Raw genomic sequence first — 23,761 nt, 5'->3', positions numbered from 1 at the left:
TGGGAAGGAAACAAGCTCCCGGGGACCGGTTTCTGGCATTACAGCCGTCTTCGGCCCGGTTTGCTTGAATCCTGATGGTGCAATGAGCAAGGGTCTCACATCTGAGAATACCCTTCCACGCTTAGGGTGGACAAAAATATTTACAACAAGGGGTGGTGAGGGACAGAGTCTCTGAATTAAGCAGAAAGCTCTCACCCAGTCAAGAGATCAGGGCTAGATCCAACACCGTTTTTTAGCTCACTGCACCATCCCAGTTTCAGAACCTGGCTGTATGCAAATTAGTCTGTTCCTGTCCCAGTGCATGATGGGAACAGGGCAAACCAAACTACAAAAGCCAATTCTTACACTGGGAAGGAAACAAGCTCCCGGGGACCGGTTTCTGGCATTACAGCCATCTTCGGCCCGGTTTGCTTGAATCCTGATGGTGCAATGAGCAAGGGTCTCACATCTGAGAATACCCTTCCACGCTTAGGGTGGACAAAAATATTTACAACAAGGGGTGGTGAGGGACAGAGTCTCTGAATTAAGCAGAAAGCTCTCACCCAGTCAAGAGATCAGGGCTAGATCCAACACCGTTTTTTAGCTCACTGCACCATCCCAGTTTCAGAACCTGGCTGTATGCAAATTAGTCTGTTCCTGTCCCAGTGCATGATGGGAACAGGGCAAACCAAACTACAAAAGCCAATTCTTACACTGGGAAGGAAACAAGCTCCCGGGGACCGGTTTCTGGCATTACAGCCGTCTTCGGCCCGGTTTGCTTGAATCCTGATGGTGCAATGAGCAAGGGTCTCACATCTGAGAATACCCTTCCACGCTTAGGGTGAACCAAAATATTTACAACATGGGGTGGTGAGGGACAGAGTCTCTGAATTAAGCAGAAAGCTCTCACCCAGTCAAGAGATCAGGGCTAGATCCAACACCGTTTTTTAGCTCACTGCACCATCCCAGTTTCAGAACCTGGCTGTATGCAAATTAGTCTGTTCCTGTCCCAGTGCATGATGGGAACAGGGCAAACCAAACTACAAAAGCCAATTCTTACACTGGGAAGGAAACAAGCTCCCGGGGACCGGTTTCTGGCATTACAGCCGTCTTCGGCCCGGTTTGCTTGAATCCTGATGGTGCAATGAGCAAGGGTCTCACATCTGAGAATACCCTTCCACGCTTAGGGTGGACAAAAATATTTACAACAAGGGGTGGTGAGGGACAGAGTCTCTGAATTAAGCAGAAAGCTCTCACCCAGTCAAGAGATCAGGGCTAGATCCAACACCGTTTTTTAGCTCACTGCACCATCCCAGTTTCAGAACCTGGCTGTATGCAAATTAGTCTGTTCCTGTCCCAGTGCATGATGGGAACAGGGCAAACCAAACTACAAAAGCCAATTCTTACACTGGGAAGGAAACAAGCTCCCGGGGACCGGTTTCTGGCATTACAGCCGTCTTCGGCCCGGTTTGCTTGAATCCTGATGGTGCAATGAGCAAGGGTCTCACATCTGAGAATACCCTTCCACGCTTAGGGTGGACAAAAATATTTACAACAAGGGGTGGTGAGGGACAGAGTCTCTGAATTAAGCAGAAAGCTCTCACCCAGTCAAGAGATCAGGGCTAGATCCAACACCGTTTTTTAGCTCACTGCACCATCCCAGTTTCAGAACCTGGCTGTATGCAAATTAGTCTGTTCCTGTCCCAGTGCATGATGGGAACAGGGCAAACCAAACTACAAAAGCCAATTCTTACACTGGGAAGGAAACAAGCTCCCGGGGACCGGTTTCTGGCATTACAGCCGTCTTCGGCCCGGTTTGCTTGAATCCTGATGGTGCAATGAGCAAGGGTCTCACATCTGAGAATACCCTTCCACGCTTAGGGTGGACAAAAATATTTACAACAAGGGGTGGTGATGGACAGAGTCTCTGAATTAAGCAGAAAGCTCTCACCTAGTCAAGAGATCAGGGCTAGATCCAACACCGTTTTTTAGCTCACTGCACCATCCCAGTTTCAGAACCTGGCTGTATGCAAATTAGTCTGTTCCTGTCCCAGTGCATGATGGGAACAGGGCAAACCAAACTACAAAAGCCAATTCTTACACTGGGAAGGAAACAAGCTGATTTGCATATAGCCAGGTTCTGAGCTGGGATGATGCAGTGAGATAAATAACGGTGATGGATCAAGCCCTGATCTTTGGACTGGGTAAGAGTGGTCTGCTTAATTCAGACACTCTGTTCATCACCACCCCCTTTTCTGAATCGTTTTTGGCCACTATAGGTGTGGCAGGGTATACTCAGACATGAGTCCCTTTCTCACTGCACCATCAGGATTCAAGCAAGCCGGGCCGAAGAAGGCTGAAATGCCAGAAACCGGTCCCTGGTAGCTTGTCTCCTTTCTGGTGAAGAATTGGCTTGGTAGTTTAGTCTGCCCTGTTCCCATGATGCACTGGGCCAGGGACAGACTGATTTGCATATAGCCAGGTTCTGAGCTGGGAGGATGCAGTGAGATAAATAACGGTGATGGATCAAGCCCTGATCTTTGGACTGGGTAAGAGTGGTCTGCTTAATTCAGACACTCTGTTCATCACCACCCCCTTTTCTGAATCGTTTTTGGCCACTATAGGTGTGGCAGGGTATACTCAGACATGAGTCCCTTTCTCACTGCACCATCAGGATTCAAGCAAGCCGGGCCGAAGAAGGCTGAAATGCCAGAAACCGGTCCCTGGTAGCTTGTCTCCTTTCTGGTGAAGAATTGGCTTGGTAGTTTAGTCTGCCCTGTTCCCATGATGCACTGGGCCAGGGACAGACTGATTTGCATATAGCCAGGTTCTGAGCTGGGATGATGCAGTGAGATAAATAACGGTGATGGATCAAGCCCTGATCTTTGGACTGGGTAAGAGTGGTCTGCTTAATTCAGACACTCTGTTCATCACCACCCCCTTTATTGACTATGGTGGAGCAGTAGTAGGTGGATTTGCTCTCAGCGATGGCAGATTTATATTCCGGGAGCTTATTTTTCCAGAGTATTTTGTTTGTGTCGCAATAGCCTTGTCTCCATTTTCTCTCAGCCTGTTTACAGGCTAATTTGAGGATTTTCAGGGAGTTGTTGAACCATGGGGCTGATGCTCTGCCTTTAGGTTTGCATCTTTTTAATGGAGCTAGGGAGTCCGTGGTGGATGATATCCTCGTGCAGAAGGCCTTGTAGTTGTCTTCGACCGAGTTAGCAGGGGAGAAGCTATCTTCCACGTTAAACACGGCAGTAGTAGAACTCACTTTTTCCAGAGCTTTCCAGTCTATGTACATAAATTCTGGTAAGGCGCTATGTTTCGGCATTCTAGCTTTTGTGCTGGTAATGTAAAATTCGAGAAGAGCATGATCTGTCCAGCCCATAGGCAGAATGTCGTTCAGATGAACTAGCTGAGGACTGGAGAAGATGAGGTCAAGTCAATGACCTGCTGAGTGAGTAGGTTGCTTAACCAGTTGGTAGAGTCCCACGCTTTCGCAAGAGAGCAAGAGATTTTCTAGACCAGTGTCTAGACTACCGTTTGGCCAGAGGTTGAAATCCCCTAAGATGATCAGTTTATTGTGGGAGGTTGCCATGTTCGTGAAGGTGGTGAGTAGCGATTGCTGTTGTTGGGAGGTGAAGGTCCCCGGAGGGCGGTAGCAGATGATTGCCGTAAAAATTCCTCCAGTATGGCAGTTTATGAAGAGGCCGAGGATCTCGGTCCCGGCGACTGAGTCCATGTCTATGGTGTTAATGTGCCAGGAGGCTCTGTAGATAATACCTACTCCACCACCACGGCCTTTGGGTCTAGGAAGGTGCAGAATTTTAAAGTCCTGAGGACATGCCCAGGCTAATTTAATGTCACAATCTCCGTGGGTCCATGTTTCGGTTAAGAAGAGGACATTCAAGTGATGAGTGTCGATAAGTAACTGAATTTCGTTAGCGTGTTTTGGCAATGATCTGACATTCAGAAGGCCTCCCAGGAGCAGACCCTTATTTGCGAAGTCATGCAGTGGAAAGGCGGTGTCAGCAAAGATGGGCTGACCTTCGTGTGCGAATTCTCTCAGATTGAGCAAGGTTTCACGGGTGTAACGCGGGGACTGCGTGAGAAACTGAGCAGAGTTGTCTGCGCTAGTCGCGTCCTCGTCGCGGACGAGCGCAGACGAGCTTGCCTTAAGCGCGCCTTCGGCTCGCCATCGTCGCGCCCGCTGCGCTCGTCCGCTGTGCTTCCGGTATAGACTCATGTTTTATAGTGGGTGCTCTGGGCGTCGGAGGGGGGGCGTGGCCAACAGAGGTGGGCGTGGCTCGTGGCTCCCTCGAGCAGGCAATGGCGGCAGAAGCGAGCGTTTTGGCCAGAAAACAGCGATTAGATCTGCTGCTCGGCGTAGTTGAGGTAGGTGCCAGGGGTTAGTGCAAATGTGCAGCAGTTTTAAAAACACAGTATACAATTGGTAAAAGCAAAGGTTTTCAATATCTCAGCTCCCGGCTTTTCGCCTCAGGAGTATCTCAGTCAATAGTGCAGCGCTAGCGTTCAGCGCGCTCTATTTGTACCTGTGAGGGGGGGCGTGGCCAACAGAGGTGGGCGTGGCTCGTGGCTCCCTCGAGCAGGCAATGGCGGCAGAAGCGAGCGTTTTGGCCGGAAAACAGCGATTAGATCTGCTGCTCGGCGTAGTTGAGGTAGGTGCCAGGGGTTAGTGCAAATGTGCAGAAGTTTTGAAAAAACACAGTATACAATTGGTAAAAGCAAAGGTTTTCAATATCTCAGCTCCCGGCTTTTCGCCTCAGGAGTATCTCAGTCAATAGTGACCCAATTCAAGAAGGATCTCAAGTTCTGTGTTTTCAACTGAACCCAGACGGCTCAGCAGTCCACCCCAACCCTCCCACCAGCGCCATCAGACCCTCACAAGTGAGTAGCTGCACTATACAAACTCCTGATTGATTGATTGCTTGATAATTGAATTACTGTGTGAAATGGCTGAGAATATCCCATTAACCAACACAGTATTGTTGAGACTTCAGGTTGAAATCTTTTTTCAGGAGCACAGGAAGATTGTGAAGGAATCAAAAGCAGCTGATGTTTGGGTCACACACAATCTTGAGGCAATTCCTGAGAGTAGCAGCCTTACTCTAGAGCACAAAGAAAGAGTCTTTATGATCTTCAAAGTCCACATTTTGATTGAGGGCTGTTTGTTTTGAGAAACAACTGGAACAATTGCCTTGTTTCCGCTTAGGCTTAGGGTCTTTCTATCCCTGAAAGCTGTGTAATGAACACATTGTAACCCTGCTCAAGACATTTTAGCATCTTTAATTTAGGTGGTTTTTTCAACAAGTGTCTCTGGATACCAGATGCATCAGGATCTTCTAGAAATAAATGTGTCTGCCTCTGTCTGGAACACTGTCTTAATGGTTATGATTGTTTCAATAAAGTTGGATCTCTGAGGCATAATATGTAGCTATTCAGAAAAATGGGCATCAACTTAAATGCTGCCACTGGGAAAATATTTGTTGTGATGGGCATACCATACCTAATGAACATTTATGGAATTTCCAGTATTTAAAGCTGAATGGTCTCTACTGCACCTCAAAGAATCAGAAACACTTATCAACAATTCCTGCGATGTCAAAAAGCGATGCACATGTAGACCATACATTTTTTATGCCAGGAGCTGGAGCTTTATTGGATTAAAACATTACACTATATCAGCTGGTTATGGGGACTGCGATACAAAATGTCATACTTTTGAAAATATTCGATTGTATGAGGGCAGTCAAGATAGGCCGTCAGCCTTGATTATTGTATTCCTGGTCAACAAAGAAGAGAGTTCCTTGCATACATAGCAATGGCACAAGAAGAATACATCTCTGAATGAGAACTGTCATAACTTAAATTGAATCATGTTGAGCATTTGGGGGAAATATATTGATCATCTGTCAAAAAACTGGAATTCCCAGGAATATGGAAATGTGTATTAAATACCTACTGCAATATTTGAAATGGTTTCCTAGTGAATAATAAAATAAAGAAGCACCAATTAACCACTCTTGTCAGGGCTGAAATGTGCAATTCAGCATTTTATAAAAGGTAATGGATTTATGCAATATTCTTCTATTGATTGGTCCCAAAGACTGTAGGACTCTTCTCAGAGCTGAAATTTGTAATTTAGCATTTTATGAAAGGTAATGATTCATATAATATTCTTCTATTGCTGCTGCAATTTGACATGATCTGCTGACATGTTCCAAAGTGTAGAGGACTCAGACACTACCAAGCAGGAGAATGTCTCCTTTGGGCAGTTGTGCATGCTCACCTACAAGGTTTTCCTCATTTAGGTGTGCACTATTCAAACACCCAAAAATGCATATATACATACGTATACTTTCATTTCCAAACTTGAAGAAAGTCAGTCTAATGTAATCAGGCTAACAAAACTGATTAGGAGGCTCACCGACTGACATTGTAGGTTTAAAGTTCAACCTCCTAATTACAATGTAGGAGTTCAGAGTTTAAACTGGCCAGTCAGACTGACTGGCTTCAGACAGGTTCAAGGAACCCATCGGCCTGTCGGACACCGCACAGAATCCCCTATGGATGGCATTTGCGCCATGGGGATTATGATGTTGGTTCCCGTCAGGCATGTCATGTCGGGCTTTCTGACGTGAACAGTCTGTCAGAATTAGATTTTTAGGGCCATTAGCAGGGCCCCCATGCCTCATCGGACTTCGGTTGGGGGTCTGAGAGGCACCAATAGAGCTCCCCTCTTAATCCCTTCACTGTGTGGCAGGGAGCGTGCCACATGGTGCAGGGACTAACAGAAACTCTCATTTCTCTATGGGAGCTTGTGCTGCGGCTGATTTCTGACCATGGCACAAGCTCCCATAGAGAAATGGGAGCTTATGATCGCACCATGTGTAGTCGCATCACTATTGTGATGTCAGGACTGCCGACCAGAAGTCGGTCAGTCCAGAGACCGCGGCGATGTCTCTCGGAGGCAACTCCGACCGACATCGTAAAGAGGGCCATAATGTTTCCATATTAGTATGTTCAGATTAGCAGCAGTGGTCCATGCAGGTACGTTCCCTGGGGCAGTTGGCCAGGGAGGGGGGTTGGTAACAGATGATGGAATAGGAGTTATTTATTTATCTAATTTTCCCTATTCCATCATCTGTTGACTTCTCCCCAACCATGCCCCACACCAGCACCCCACCACACTTACCAGCAAGGACTGCTGCTGCAGATTAGATTAATTGGATTTTCCATTGATTGTTTACCTCATTGATGCCAATACCTGTGATGTGATCAGGCTTAAAGTTCATGTAACTTACTTTGTTGAAGGGCCACAGGAGCAAAGGTCAAGAGTTGCCAACTCAAGTGCTGTTATCATGGGTCAAACAGTGCATGATTTAACTTCTGCTTCCCATGGCATTGCGGTGAACAGAGGACCGACCATCTAGCAAAAGGTCTTCGATGGGACAAGTATGTAAAAAGGGCATGTACGCACCCTTAGCTATGACATTATTCGCAATCATAATCACTGTGGTGTGTTTGCTCTAATGTGCCTCACATTATTTCCCTGACCAGTCCCACTGTATATTTGCCCCCTCCCACAACCGTGTGTATTGTTGATCCCTGTCATCATGCCAGGTCGTAATATCCATCTGCTCTACGTTTTGAAATTACATTACGTTTTTCTAGGTCAAAAAAAGTTTAATGCATTAATTAGATATTGGAAACTTTCAAATTGTTTGAAAATGTAATTGACAAAAAAAATACAATTCATTGATGTACATGGAGAAAGAGTAAATAGTACACTTTTTTATTAGAATCTCTTCAGAGAATGGAACTGCTTAATTTAAATAGCTTTGTCATTACAATTTAACTGCAGTTTCTCACCCAGAGATAACTGCTAATCCAAGATGAAAACACTAACACAAGAAAGCCCTTTCTTATTTGGAAAACAAGCTTAAATTAAGCAAAGTATATTCCCAAAATGAAAGAAATAATTGCCAATTGTAGAAAATATAATTAATTGAGGATATCACATTAAAAAATGCCCTGATCTTTTGTTAGTTAAAATGATCTATCAAGTGGCTGAAAACGCATGGCAAACATGTCACTTACGTTTTTTGAAGGCAGTACACTTACGGGCGGTGCAAACAAATTTTCAAGGTTCATATTGATCTCTTGGCTATCTATCTATTAGAAATTAATTTTTTATTTGAAGGTAATGAAAACCATTCTCAAGGAACAAGCACAATCCTTATTAGGGTGAACCACAAAACTTACAGAATTAACCTGTGCTTAACCCTGAGGTATCTTGGCATAAAAGCAGTCAGACATAACTCAGAGGCACTGTGTTGAGTGTTTATGCAGCACACAAATAGTAATGAAGGGAAAACACAACAAAGTAAAATCCCACACCAACTTATAAAATAGAGAACATTCTTTTTATGTTTGAAAGCTTTATTGAAGAACAGTAATGAAAAACAGCAATAATGCATCAGCAAAGTACATTAGAAACAGTGAAACATAGTCTAAAATAGTAACATTGCTAATGCCGAAACTTAGAAGTAAAGCATTTTATAGGAGTTTTAAAGTTGTAAGGAAGGGAGAGGATGGGAAGGGAAATTAGAACAATGTCATAACAGAATAGTACTTATAGATGTCAACGGCAAATAAATGATACAAATATCACTATAAAATAAACAGTGTATGGAATCAGTATAGTAATGGAAAAACTGTAAAAACATCAATGAAATAAGAAGGAGAGAGTATAAGTCCTTCAAGGGGTTTTAAAGTTTTCTGAAGTGACCTGAGTACATTTCTTTTGGACTGATTGATCTAGGTATGCGGTGAGAGGTAGCCAATAGAGATCCACATTACGACTTGGTTTACAGGATGCAAAAGCAACATCAAGTCTATGAAAATGACATAAAGAATTCCACCAACCTTGGATCGAAACATTTGTAAGAGACTTCCAGTTGGAAGAGATATGTTGGAAAGCAAGTGCAAGCATGAGGTCGTAAAGACCACGAGAATGTTCAGGAATTTCTAAAGAGTCTGAAAGGCTGCCCAGGAAAAGAAGAGTGAGTGAATATGGAACAGAAAGTGTGAAGATATGAGAGATGTAAGACTAAACCTTTTTCCAAAAGACAGAGTCAGCAGGACAGAGAAAGAACAAATGTAAAAGATCAGCATTAAAAGTACCACAAGTCCAGCACTTGGAATCAAAAGAGGATAGGAAACGAGATAAAGAAAGAGGAGAGAGGTAAAGTCGGTTATATAGATAAAATATTGATTGAGTAAGAGAAGCAGAGGAAGAGATTTTCAGGGTTCTGGACCAGAGCTTATCCCAAAGAGCAACAGACCAAACACAATCCAAATCCTTTTCCCAAGAAAGCTCCAATTTAGTTTTGACACGGTCTGGGTTAGGAGAGGAGAAAAATGTATAAATAAGAGATGCTTTAGGAGAAGTGGAAAGTACCACAAAAAGAGGAGATTCAGGGCTAAATGAAGATTGAGAGGGGAGAGAGTAATAACGATCAAGAATTATTTCCATAGGAACAGTAAATTTCTGTAGAAAAGAGCGTGGACAACTGAACCAAAGTTGAAATTGGAGAAAAGAGCAAGGCAAAATGTCATCGAAAAGATGACTGACCCACATGATACCTGGTATTCTCCAAGATGTTCAAGAAAGGGGTCTATTATTTAAAAGAATAATTGAATTGTTCCAAATGGGAGAATGTAAAAACGATTCTTGTGAGATGGTAGTTGGAAAAATCAAGGGTTTTAAGAGAAAAGAAGTATGTTTAAATAGAGGGAGGGAGATATAAGGAGATTTAGTGGAGAAACGTAATACCTCATCAGAGGAATAGGGCAATAATAAATCTTGTTCAATACGAAGCCAAAGAGGAGAAAAAGGGGAAGGTTCGGACGATAGCCATCGCGAAGCTTGACGTAGAGAGAAGGATTTATGATATAGACAAATGTCTGGGAAATTAACTCCGCCGTTTGGTTTGGGTTTACGAAGAGCAACAAGAGAGATCCTAGAATTTTTATTTTTCCAAAGAAATTTTGAGAGAGAGGAATCAATACGTTTGAAATAAAGGGAAGGAATATGAGCAGGTAGCATAGAAAAGATATAAATCAAAATAGGAGCAATCATCATCTTGATTGAATCTAGACGTCCCCACTAGGAGAGAATAAGAGGGTTCCAGGAGGAGAATAATTGATCAATCCAAGACAAAACCTGTGGACATATTTAAGTTGATAGAAGAGGAAATAGAATTAGAAAACCAAATACCAAGATATTTGATCTTTGAACTATTCCAAGCGAAACCAGTCGAAGCAAAAAGATGAGGAAAGCAAGTTTTGGTCAGAGGAAGAATTTCGGTTTTATCAGAATTAATTTTATAACCTAAGACTAGAGAAAACACTTCAAATTCTGATAATAAAGGGGAAACAGACAATTCTGGATTGGAGACAAACAAGAGGATATCATCCGCATAGGCAGATAGTTTTAATTGATTATTACCATAGGGGAAACCGGAAATAGAAGTATTATTACGGATGGAAGACAAAAAGGGTTCAAGAGCTAAAACAAACAAAAGTGGAGAGAGGGGACATCCCTGAAGCACTCCCCTTTGAAGGTGAAAAGATGAGAAAAGCTGACCGTTTATGAGAACTGAGGCCTTGGGTGCAGAGTATAACAAGGATATAAGAGAAATAAATTTGGGACCAAAACCATGCCATCGTAGTGATGCAAACAATAAAGACCAGTCTACTCTATCAAAAGCTTTCTCCCCATCTACAGCGATAGCAGCAAGAGGAATTGAAAGAGATGAGGCTTTATTTAAGACATTAAGAAAGAGCTGAGAATTATCAGAGGTGAGTCTACCTTTAACAAAACCACATTGTTCCTTACCGATAAGATGAGGCATAAATGGGTTCAGACGTAATGCAATTAATTTAGCAAATATTTTATAGTCAACATTAACTAAAGAGATTGGGCAATAATTTTTACAAAATTTGGGGTCGCGGCCTTCTTTTGGTATAAGGCAAATGGTGGCATCCTGAAAAGTACCCTCTGCTTTGCCAGATGAGGAAAAAGATTGAAAAAGCGTCAAAAGTTTGGGCAATAAAAGATCAGAGAAATGCAAGTAAAATTCAACAGGAAAACTGTCAGGGCCAGGAGTTTTACCTTTAGTGAGGGATGAAAAAGCAGTGGAAAGTTCATGTAATGAGAGATTCGTTTCCAGATCTGGAAAATTGAGAAGGGAATTAGAGGGTCGGGGCAGTTTGTCAAGATAGGATTGAATAAGAGAGGGAGTAGGAGGAGATTCTGGAGTATAAAGCTGTTGGTAAAATAATTGAAATTGATCAAGTATATCGTTATCTTTATGTAGAAGAGTATTATCAGAAGCTTAAATGGATTCAATAAGAGTACGTTCTTTACGCGATTTAAGGTAATTAGCTAAGAGCTTCCCAGATTTATTATGACCTCCATAATAATGGCCACTAATTCGAAGGAGAATTGAAGACGCATTATCAGTGGTAAGTTTATTAAAATCAATTTTTGCCCGTAAAAGTTCTGGGGACATACGTTTATCGGAAGAGGTAAAGAATTGATGTTCAAGTGTTTTAACATATGCTAGAGAGAATTTAAGTTTTTGAAGATATTGTTTCTTCTTCCTAGATACAAAGTCAATTATGAAGCTCCTGGCAGTAGCTTTGAAATAATCCCATAGGATATAGGGAGGAGTATTAGGGTTAGAGTTAAACCGACAGAAATCATTGGTAAAGGAGCGAAAAGAAGAAGAAAAAATGGGGTCAGTGAAAAGCGCGCAATTAAAACGCCAACGAGAGGACTTGGGGTAAGGTGGAAGTAGGTCCAGGTCTGTTGCGATTGGGGCGTGGTCCGAGATAACTATGGGTAGAAGAGGATATTAAGTTCTGAGATAGGGATTGAGAAAGAAAAATATAGTTAAGTCAAGAGAAAGAAGCATGTGGAGGAGAGAAGAAGAAATAGTCCAAAGTGTCTGGATGCAAGAGTCTCCAAGAGTCAGTAAGACGTGCTTGCAAAATAGTGTCTAGAAATTGTTTATGTGGTTTGTGAGGAACAAATCGAACATTGGACTTGCGGTCAAGGAATTGATCTACAATTTGATTACAATCTCCACCTAAAAGAAATAGGTCATCTTTATGTGGAATACATTTGTTCGTAATTAAGGGCCAGAAAGAACAATGAGTTGAGTAGGACCATAAATATTAAAAACAGTTAAAGTTGTTGAATTAATTAGCAGTTTAGTCAAAATCCATTTACCATCAGTATCTGTTTCTTCACATAAAACTTTGCACTTCCATCTTTTGTGACATAATTGGCCACTCCATTCTTTTTACTATTGGAGGAGGAGAATGAAACTGTAACCACCCAGTTCCGTTTCAATTTAAGGGATTCTAGCTCATTAAGGTGGGTTTCTTGTAGAAGGACAATATCAGGGTTGTAAGAAGCTAAATGAGACAGTACTCTCTGCCGTTTAATGGGACTAACAAAACCTTTTACAGTCCAGGAAACAACTCTAAAATGTAAATGAAATAAATTTAGTAAAAACAAACAGTGCAAAAAAGTATATATACATCATATGACCAAGAAAAGAGAAAGGCAAGAAAAAGAAAGAAAAGTAAGTAACAATTTCAAAAAAAGAGTAGGGGGAGAAGAAGAGAAAGGAAAAGAAATCTGCATGAATGTAGAATAGGAGATAGAAGAAGAGACAGTACATATCGAAAGGACGACTGCAAAAGACATACCTGAAGGAGAGATACAAGAGGAAGGTGTGGTAGTGGTGACACTCAACAAGATGGACCGTGCGAAGAGTAGGAATCCAACCGCACGGGGACTTCAAGAACCAAGGAAGGGAGCCACATAATGTAGGGAGAAAACGTCACAAATCTATATAAGGAAATGAGAAGACAATTGACAATAGGAAGGTAACATAAGAGTTATACAATATAATATACGCAACAAACTAATATATAACTATATATTCAGAAATGCAACAGGAAGTTTGAGATATAAGAATACTAAGAACATCAGTAACAAGAATGCTGTGTAGAAAGACAACAAAAAGACAAACAAATATTAATGGTAATTATTCAGCCATTAGGAGAAGTGGAGGTATCCATTCCACCATTGGATTGGATATGAATAAAGTTCTTAAGCTCTCCAGGATCCTCAAAAGTCCATGTTCGGTTTTGATAAGTAACTTTGAAGATGTATCGAGCTCCTATAGAGCGCAGAGGAGGCCAAAGAGACAAGAATTATTTTCTTCTTGATGCAGTGGTATTTGAAACATCCCTTGAGAGGAAAACTCTTTGACCAAGCCAGGAAACTTGTGTTTTTGATCTAGCTGCGGAGAGGACTGAGAGAAGGTCCGTAAATTTTAAGAAGAGAATGATGACTCTGTGAGGTTTCGTGGAAGCAGCTGAATGAGGACCGAGTCTCTGGGCTCTCTGGATGCCGAGAGAAGTAGTAGGTGGCATATCCAAAAGCTTCGGCAGGAAAGATGTGAAGAAGGTCACAGGGTCATTACCCTCAAGAGATTCCGGCAGACCATAAATACGAAGGTTATTATGTCTATTTCGATTTCCCAAATCCTCAGTGTGTTGTTGAAGAGAAAGGACTGATTTTTCTAAGGAGGCGATACGTTGAGAATTGGTTTGTATCTCTAAAACTTGCTGCTCCACAAAGGAAATCCGGCCATCCATAGAGGTCCATTTTTCTTTTAACAGTTGCATGTCCTTGTTAGTTTCCTCTATAAATGGACGTAGTGCACGTATCTCTTCCAAGATCGCGATCCGACCTTTATCACCTCTAAAATACAGCGTTATGTCCCCTCCAGCGATCTACGTTATTCAAACATGAACCTGCTGACCCCTGCCCATTCAAATGCTAAAAACACGGTGGTCTAAGATTCTCAAACCTTGCACCTCAATTCTGGAACTCCCTCCCCCACAAACTGCGTCTGGCCACCTCCTATACCCAATTCAGGAAATCCCTCAAAACATGGTTATTCGCCCAGGCTTACAATTAACTCCACTGCTATTGTACCTGCAACTGAACCCGATCATCGCCAAGAAACCGTCCAGTGATCGTGCGCTTAACAAATTATGTTAACATAACATAACAAATATAACATAGCTAGGATATTTCAGATGGTTTGGGAGAAGGAAAACCAATTACAGAACGTGCACACTGGACAATTTGTATAGGATCCTATAATGACACCCGGTGAAGTAGGAGGCATTTGAATGAAATTTCAAGAACACAACTCTCAAACATCTGGTGAGGATCATACGTAGCTTTGCTTTGTATGTTTGATAACTGCACTTTCAGTACACTCTACAATCTATTTTGTAGGAACAGCTTGCCTACCCTGCACACCACAGTGCTTGAGAACAAACCTTCCTATGGTAAGCGTGTTAAATGATTTTATTTACTTCACATATTTATTATTTGTCATTCAGTCAAAGGAAGAGTGACATTCTCAGGTTCGCTTTCCTTCGTGTGACCACATCTTTTTTCCAGCAGAACTGTTTCCCATTTTGCCACGAACTTTGCCCTAAAAATTATGAGATCCACTGAGGAGCTGTGCCGGTTCTACAGGGGAAGGTATTGCTTCTCTTTGCCAACATTATTTCCCTAGTTGCTACAAAATCCACACGCGATACACAGAAGAAGCACAAGGGTAGGTACAGCTTCCACATTTTCGATCAATATGATACCAGTGGAAGTTGTGGGTGATGCAGAAAGTCATAATTTCTCCCCAGAAACTGTGTGTGTGGTCCAACCTTGATTAGCCTATGTGCAGCTAGGAAAGGCTCATTCATTCAGATTCACAAGATTCTGGTAAACATGTAAGTGCGATTCAGAAAAGGGGGTGGTGATGAACAGAGTGTCTGAATTAAGCAGACAACTCTTACCCAGTCCAAAGATCAGGGCTTGATCCATCACCGTTATTTATCTCACTGCCCCATCCCAGCTCAGAACCTGGCTATATGCAAATCAGTCTGTCCCTGGCCCAGTGCATCATGGGAACAGGGCAGACTAAACTACCAAGCCAATTCTTCACCAGAAAGGAGACAAGCTACCGGGGACCGGTTTCTGGCATTTCAGCCGTCTTCGGCCCGGCTTGCTTGAATCCTGATGGAGCAGTGAGAAAGGGACTCATGTCTGAGTATACCCTGCCACACCTATAAAGGCCAAAAACGATTCAGAAAAGGGGGTGGTGATGAACAGAGTGTCTGAATTAAGCAGACCACTCTTACCCAGTCCAAAGATCAGGGCTTGATACATCACCGGTATTTATCTCACTGCCCCATCCCAGCTCAGAACCTGGCTATATGCAAATCAGTCTGTCCCTGGCCCAGTGCATCATGGGAACAGGGCAGACTAAACTACCAAGCCAATTCTTCACCAGAAAGGAGACAAGCTACCGGGGACCGGTTTCTGGCATTTCAGCCGCCTTCGGCCCGGCTTGCTTGAATCCTGATGGAGCAGTGAGAAAGGGACTCATGTCTGAGTATACCCTGCCACACCTATAGTGGCCAAAAACGATTCAGAAAAGGGGGTGGTGATGAACAGAGTGTCTGAATTAAGCAGACCACTCTTACCCAGTCCAAAGATCAGGGCTTGATCCATCACCGTTATTTATCTCACTGCCCCATCCCAGCTCAGAACCTGGCTATATGCAAATCAGTGATGGATCAAGCCCAGATCTTTGGACTGGGTAAGAGTGGTCTGCTTAATTCAGACACTCTGTTCATCACCACCCCCTTTTCTGAAACATGTAAGTGCTGCAGCTAGTAAATCAAATGTTTTCATTTTTTGATGACAAAAACCAACAGACTGTGGTTCAGCCGCACTAGGATATTCAGGCAGTGTCTCAGCTTGGAAAGAGAGTGCACCGTCTCTCTTCTATGCTAAAGGTAAAGGGCCAATTATTTCTTGTTCTTCTGATTTATTCTAAACAAAGAGACGATTTTGCTTCCCAACATAATGAAATTTAGTCTTACAAGGACAACGAAGCCCCCCATATGTATATATGAGCTTAAATATGGTATCTCTCTCTAAGTGTTGCAATGTTGCTTCTTTCTATAATTCCTTAAGACATAAAAATAGCACACGTTTAGTTTGCTCTCGTTGTATTACAAGGATTTCAGTGAACGTTTCCTGAAGATATTATACAGAATGTGTTGAATGGGCACACCTAGTCATGATTTTAGGGACGTTTTCAGGCATTGACAAAGTGGGAAATTGCCCAGGCCCCCCACCTTCCAAGGTGCCTGTTGGTAACACGTAGACAAAACAGAATATTTTTTATTTTGTTAGCTGGACATATGTTCTTCACAGAAGCTAAGTGTGCATGTTCAGCCTATCCAACTTTAGCCCTCATGCTCTCACACATTTGGTGGCAGTCCAATAAGAAAAAATCGTTCAGTCTTATGTTACTTCTTACTTCAACTCACCTCTTCAACTTCACCATTCTTTTTGCCTTCGTCTTTTTCTCTCCCTATCTCTCCATCTTTATGTATATTTATCCCGTTTCTTTCTATTTCTCTCACACCTCCACCAATGTTTATCGCATCTCCCCTTCAATACAGTTCTCTTGATCCTACATCTTTTCCAAGCTTTCATAATTTCACCTCTCTCGCTCAACTACTCTCTGTGGTTAATTTCATGTCTCCACTTCTCTGCAGCCTTTTAAACTTACCTTGCCGTTAGAACATTACTGCATTAGTTCGATCTCACCTTCCTGAACCTCTCCTTCATCGACTTCACCAATTTCAAACTTCTATCTCTTTACTACATGTCTCAATCAATCTGTCCAACTTTCTATAAAGCTCCACTTTCTTCCTCTCTTTCAGCCTTCTCTCTAATTAATGTATCGCTATCCCTAATTAATCTCCCTGCTTCACATCTCTAATTACTTAATATCTCTCCACCCCACCACTCACAACCTAACTTCTACCTCACCTCTCACACTAATATATTCCTTTCTTTTTGCTAACTCTCTTTCCCTTCCTCTATTCTTACCTCTTTTTCCCTATGATCAACATGTTTAGCACTCATCTCTCCCTGCAACTCCTTCCCTATTCCATCTCACTCACTCTATCTAACCTCTGTTTCTTTCTCAGTTTATATACCTTTTACATCACCTCACTGTCTTTACTTCTCTTGCCCCTGACATTTTTCGCTCTACCATACCGTCTATCTACCTTTGTATTTATCTCAACTGTCTTTCCCTACCTAACCTACGTCGCGGTGCGTCCATTGGGGCATAGGGGCGTAGCCCCACCAGCCCATGGACCCGCAGCTGCAAGTATAATTAATTGTCACTGTATAGTATTTTTAAAATACATCACATTATTTATCCGCCGGGAATCCGGGCAGCACCTGACTGAAACGGGAGTGCGCTGCGCAGGGGGCTGGGCTGGGCCGGGCCGGGGGGCTGGTCTGAGTGTGTGAGTGACAGTCGAGTGACGAGTCGAGTTCACGAGACACTGCAGGCATACCTATTGCGCAAGTGGTGCCCGGGGCTGAAACTAGCCTGAGCATGCGCATGAAAGTTCCCCCATTAGTAGAATAGTGACAGGGGGGTGCTGGGGAGCCCCGGCGTTAACAAGGGCGACAGGGCGAGCAGTTAGTGTGCCCCCCAAGCCAATCCTGGTGCTGCATGCAGCGCCAGGATTGGCTGGTCACCACGCAGCAGGGCAGGGCAATCCATTATTGGATGCCGCGCGTGGTGGCTCAGCCGCACTGCACAATGGCCAATCACTGTGTCTGACTTCATGTAGTCATGCAGTGATTGGCCATTTGCGGCACGCGGCGCTGCTTACGACGTAGGATACGGTTCTGGGCTGGGCCCTGGGACTCGCCTCGTGGTGGAGTGAATGGTCGTGTGCGCATCACCTGCCAGCAGCCCTCTACTGTCTGCTCTTACAGTACTTTGCGGCCTGCTCATCGTTACAGTACAAGTACTAGTAGTCGACTCGACTACTCTTCTTTTAGTGAGTATCTTGTTTTTTAGGAGGTTAAAAAAATAAATGTCATGACTCGTCGTCATTAGAGGCCGGGGCCCGGCGGGGTGCTTTTCCTGTTTCCAGGCAGAAGACGACTCTTTCGGTTTCACTTTGGCATCAGGACGCTCCGATTCTTCATTTTGACGGTATGAGAGAGAGAGTCTCTCTCTCATACCGTCAAAATGAAGAATGAGAGAGCTTTCCAGTTGAGCGAAGATTGGGGTTGGCGGAGGTATGTATACAGCTGCCTCAGTGCCAGAATCGAAGCCGGTCGTTTGGAAAACGACCCGCTTCGATACTGGCATGAAGCCCACTGAGATTTTCGCCGAGGCTGGATTGTATGTCCACCGATGAGACTTGCTTGGCTTGGAAAAACTTTGTGTTCATGGATTTTCCACGGATATCCCCCGGCCCGGCTGGATCTTAGTAAAGTGGTCGCTCAGAGACTGTAGGCATTAGAGATGTTTAATTTCATACCTCATTGCCTTCTGAGTCCCTAACCTGAAAAGTCAGGAGATCTGTACTGGGTGGTCCCATAGAAGGCAATGGAGACCGATGTTCTAAAAATGTAAGGTGGGTTTGACCGTTTGTGGAGCGCTGCTTGTCATCCGCGAGGGTATCCAGGCACTGAAAATAGCTCATATCATGTGTGACATCTTCAGCAATACTGGATTCTGAGGGCTGTAGTTTCCGATATGTGCTCAATTATCACAACAAGTAAATGCAGCTAGCTGAAAGAAGCCAGGGCTCTCTAAATGTGTCTCAGGTGGCATAGGGTTGCTTGGCAGCTATGTTTTTTCTAAAGAATTAATAGGTCTGGAGGGCAGGTGGCCCAATTCGGACTAGTGGGAGGGTGAACTTTTTCCACTGGATGAAACCCTCTACTGAGGGTGAATTTTATTTTATTGATTTTTGTAAAGCACTTATGTGACCAATGGAAATTCAGAACACATGAGAAACAGAAAGGGGTGGTGGGGGCTCTTGGGATGTTTGCGGAAGGCCCTGTGGTTGATATCCAAATGGGATTGTGAGTGATGGAAGAGACCTTTCCTGAAATTGTTTCAGCTTTGACGGTGCTAGTGAGCGATGGTGTTGGGAAGCTAACCGGAGGTGTCTGGTTGGCCAGTGCGGCATAAAAAGTTTAGAGAGGTGGGTTGGGAAATGGGAATGAGAAATCCAGTCTTGAGTTTGTACTAGGAGTGTCTGATGGAGGTTATGGAATTGTAAGAACAAGCTCTCAAACGAATTGACCTGAATGGAAAAGTCCAATTCCTAATTAAAAAATAACTCAGGTTTGTGACGGATCTCGGGTGGGGTGCAGCCAGGCCGGGGACCTAGAGAGTAGCAGTGATAGCGGTCAGACACTAAGGGGCTTCTTTGTATATGCAGTAAGTTCCGTCCTCCTAACTTCGGTCGCAATCTAACTACTGTATTGACAACAACATCGGTGTGCTGTAATGTAATTTGTCTTGTAGTTCTGTAAAGCAAGTATTTTTAAATTAACTTAAGATGTCTTGACTCTTCACTAGGTTCCGTTATACACGTTTTTTCTGCTAGCTGACAACCTGTATTTATAGTGCACGTTTAACTGTTGTGGCCTTACATTAGGGCCTTTTCAATGTCCTAACCTGCTGCACTTGGCGAGCACCCTACTGCCCGCGTCTAAATATACGGTCTGTAGATTTGATTAAAAAGGTGGACAGGAGCAAAAGCCACGCAGAGACGGGACTGAAAAATATGAGTAGTTCCCACTCGTGTAAATTTAGTGCGGCTCGGATTGATTCAGGCTGCCATGGGCTGGGCACGCGCAAATGAAATATGTAATAAATCAGGTGGGGTAGGCAGGTGAGGAGAGGGCTGCCGCCGGAGCCAGGGATCGAAGAAATGCCAGCAGTCACCGAGCCATCATGTGGTCTTGATATTTCTATTGCACATGGCATCCATACGACCATACCCACTATCGAAGCTTTCATTGCATCCCGTGCATCATCCTCCCAAGTCGCCAAGTAGACAAGGTGGGTACACCATCCCGAAACATACTTTTGCAGCAGTCGAAGTCAAGGCAGACAGACAGTGATGAGAAACAGCTTTAACTTTAAAGGAGTCTGTGTATGCATTGAACCGAAGACTCAAGGTTCGAGGGGGCCACGCTTGATATGGTGGCAGTAGTGAATGGCAGAGATGGGTGCATCAACGTTAAAGATTCCCTGACTCTGTGGTTATACTGAATAAGCAGCTACCTATGTTATGTCATCTATTAATGTAATAACTGCACTTTTGCAATTGTTTTATTAACCTTCCTGCTTTCTCAAATTTGCTTGAAAATGCACGATTTTTCTTCCTTTTTTTTCAAAATTTTCTTGCCCCACTTTTGGGGTTCGGGCTCGTTCGCTGCGCTCGCTCGCTACGTTGCTATATGCAAATCACTTTGCGCCCCACCACTTTCAAATGTCACTCACCGCCCCTGCCTACGTTCCTCTAATTCAACCCTTTTCGCTCTTGATGCCATACTTCTCTTTTTTGACTGTACCTTTATTAACTTTTGACTCCAACACACAGTACCAGAACGCAATCTAGTATCCCAATAGCCATCCTGGGTAAAAATATTAGAAAAAGTAAATATACTTTGCTGATAACCAGTTGAAGTTTTTGATATGCACCAGGGTCTGAATTGAGATGTTGTACATGGAATTCCAATCTACTTGTCATCACCCCCCACTTTTTGCATGGGTGTAAATGGGCAGCAGGCTGAGGTTTTGAGAAACATCATCCTTCAATGGGGAATATAGAAAAAAAGAGGATTCCAACAAAGGAGGGAAGGAACATTTTGGTAGGGGTTAAGGGAGTAAGAACAGATACGGGCTAGGAGTCTCCAATGTGGGGGAGGATGGAGCATGGAGTGAGGGGCAAGATGAAATTCAAATCTCTGGCTAGGTTCCTATAAATTAACAAAAAGTAGACCGTCCTTGGTGCCAGTTCTAAATATGTAACTTCCAAGAGGAAGGAGAATCAAGTACCAAACCAGTTCTCTTGGGTGTCTACCTCCTTGATGGGCTCACTCCATTCATCTTGATGAATGCTGGCTTGCATCTTGCTCTGCTACAGCTCAGGATTTGCTACAGGAATGATCTTGATAATCCTCATTGATGACAGTTCTAAATATGGGAGGAGAGTCAGGCACCAACCCAGATGTCTCGGGTGCACACCTATTTGAGGGTCTCCCCCTTTTGTCTTTAGGCATACTGTCTTTCCTCATGTGCTGCTATAGCTCACAGTTTGCCACAAGAATGATCATGAGCATTCATCATGATTGAAAATGTCACAGACTGTTTTCTCTCTGATGTATTGCTTCATATGTCATGGAATGGTGACCTGATACCCCTTGTGTGACTTCCAGTGTATGGGAGGCCTTCTTGATAGTTCTTGCCAACAGCCTCTCACCTTTATCTCCCTCTTAACCTTCACTTCCCTCTCTCTATGCCTCATTACTCTCTTTGCCTGACTGTTTTTCTACACCTCTTCTAGTTGTGCCCTCCTCTATCAGACTGTTCTCTTTTACTGATGCTCCTAATGCTGCTTCCACTGCCTCACCTCTCAAGTCCTCTCTGTCTTTACATTGGTTTAGGTCACTGATCTCTTTTGCTTATTTACCTCTCTCAGCTCCACCCCTCTGTGAGCCTGACTCGTCTCTTCGCTCTATTTTTCCTTCTATTTCTAGCTCTCTCTCTCTCTTTATATCGCACTTTAAAACTTTACTATCTTTCTAGCTCATCTTCTCAACTCTGCTTCTTTCTCATTCTTTGTATCTTTCTTTCTGGCCACCTCCCATTCATGTCTTAACCTTATGTCTCTTAATATCACACCTATGTCTTTACCTCATCTCAAACACCTGCAATACCATTCTCAATATCTCCCTGCCCTTCTCCCGTCTCTTGCCTCTCCTATTTCTCTTACTTTGTGGCCGTAGATTTCCACGATTTAATGCTACAATTTCAAGCACTATATGCCCTTCTTATTTTAGTCAAGTCAAGTCAAGAGATTTATATAGCGCGCTACAAACCCAGAGGGTCTCAAGGCGCTTGAAGAAGGGTGGGGAATTACTTGTCGAATATCCAAGTTTTAAGTTGCTTTCTGAATGCTAGGTGGTTCTGAGTAAGGCGAAGGTGAGTGGGAAGTGAGTTCCAGGTTTTAGCTGCCAGGTAGGAGAAGGATCTACCTCCCATGGTGGTTTTGTTGATGCGAGGTACAGTGGCAAGGGCTTGGTTGGAGGATCGTAGCTGGCGGAAGGGGGTGTAGAAGACAGCTAAGTAGACACCTAAGGTGCACCAAGTTACCCTAGCTATGATATTTTTTAAGTGGAGGAACAGAGTGGTTGAAGGCAGAATTCCACATAAATTGCATTGTTTCAAGACAGTAACACCTTAGATCCAAGCACACAATATTATTGGTTTCACCAATGCTTTTTCAAGCTTTCTTTTGGTGATACTTAACTACCGGATACCGAGGAGCTTGAACCTTTTGTTGTTTTTGCTTGCCCCGGTTTATGAAAATGTGTAACAAATACATCAGTGTGGTTTAGCATCATGAGAGTTGGAATTAGCTGAAAATTGATAAAAATGTATTTCAAACAGAGTGCCTAAATACTTCTTGTCCAGGTGTTTGCAGCCACTGCCTTTCTCTGGGCATTATGCCACCTGTTCTTCCTGCTCCTAGAAACTTCTATCCACATTCAAACTCCCTCATTCCCAGCTGTCTTTGATCTCTTGAATTCCTCAGTCTTACACCACTCCTTCATTTCTTTTGGCTACATAAGCATCAAGCATGTATAATAACAATAAATCATCCTTATTAGGTTTGGTTTGCAGCACTGATGTATACAAAATGTATTGTTAATTATACTTACAAATATACATAGAGTGGGCTTTTGCTCCATCCAGATGATTACTACTTTCTCACCAAATGCTATTGACTATTTGGGTGTAAAAGTCTGCGTTACAGGAAGTGTTTACATTGGAAGGCATTAAAGGCTAGTCTACATCTCAAATGCACATTCAATCACCAGGTTGTTTGTCACATTCAACTGATTATATTGTACATGTATTCTATACAAAAAGCAATACATTTTTGCTACATTTTTCCATGCACTGGCAAAGCAAACAAGGATGGCTGTGATGTGGCACACAACATCTGTGAATGCCATGCTTATAAATTTCATCTGTGAATGTCTGTATTTATATGACTTGGCATCTCAAAGCCACGCCATGATTATTTTTTGTTGCTCTTGGTCAATTGGTTGCACTTCAGGCCTATTTCATTTACAGGATTTATTTCCCTTGATGAATGAATGGGTTATTTGTTGCTGATCAGCTTAAAATGTCTGACATGCAAATAACTCAAAGACCACCCCTGCTAGCACCTATTTGCCAGTTATCATACTTGCTTCGAGGCCAGATTTTGTCTATATTTAAAGTTTACTATTTTCATATAAAATTGATTGCACGTGATAAAACATCTCAGAAAGGAATAGTTGCTTTTCAGTAGAAAGAGGAGACATTTGGATTTTGTCTCACTTTTACTGCGTTAGTGCCCCATGGAGCCAAATAGTATTAGTGCGGCCTCAACCTCTGAACATTTTCTGTGAGGGTTGCTTTTACTATTATTCACTTGGGCCACGATGAACCACTTAATATGTCATCGTTAC

Source organism: Lissotriton vulgaris, chromosome 3_1 (assembly GCF_964263255.1).
Source record: "Lissotriton vulgaris chromosome 3_1, aLisVul1.2, whole genome shotgun sequence".
NCBI lineage: Eukaryota > Metazoa > Chordata > Amphibia > Caudata > Salamandridae > Lissotriton > Lissotriton vulgaris.
Note: the sequence above shows the minus strand (reverse complement) of the source record.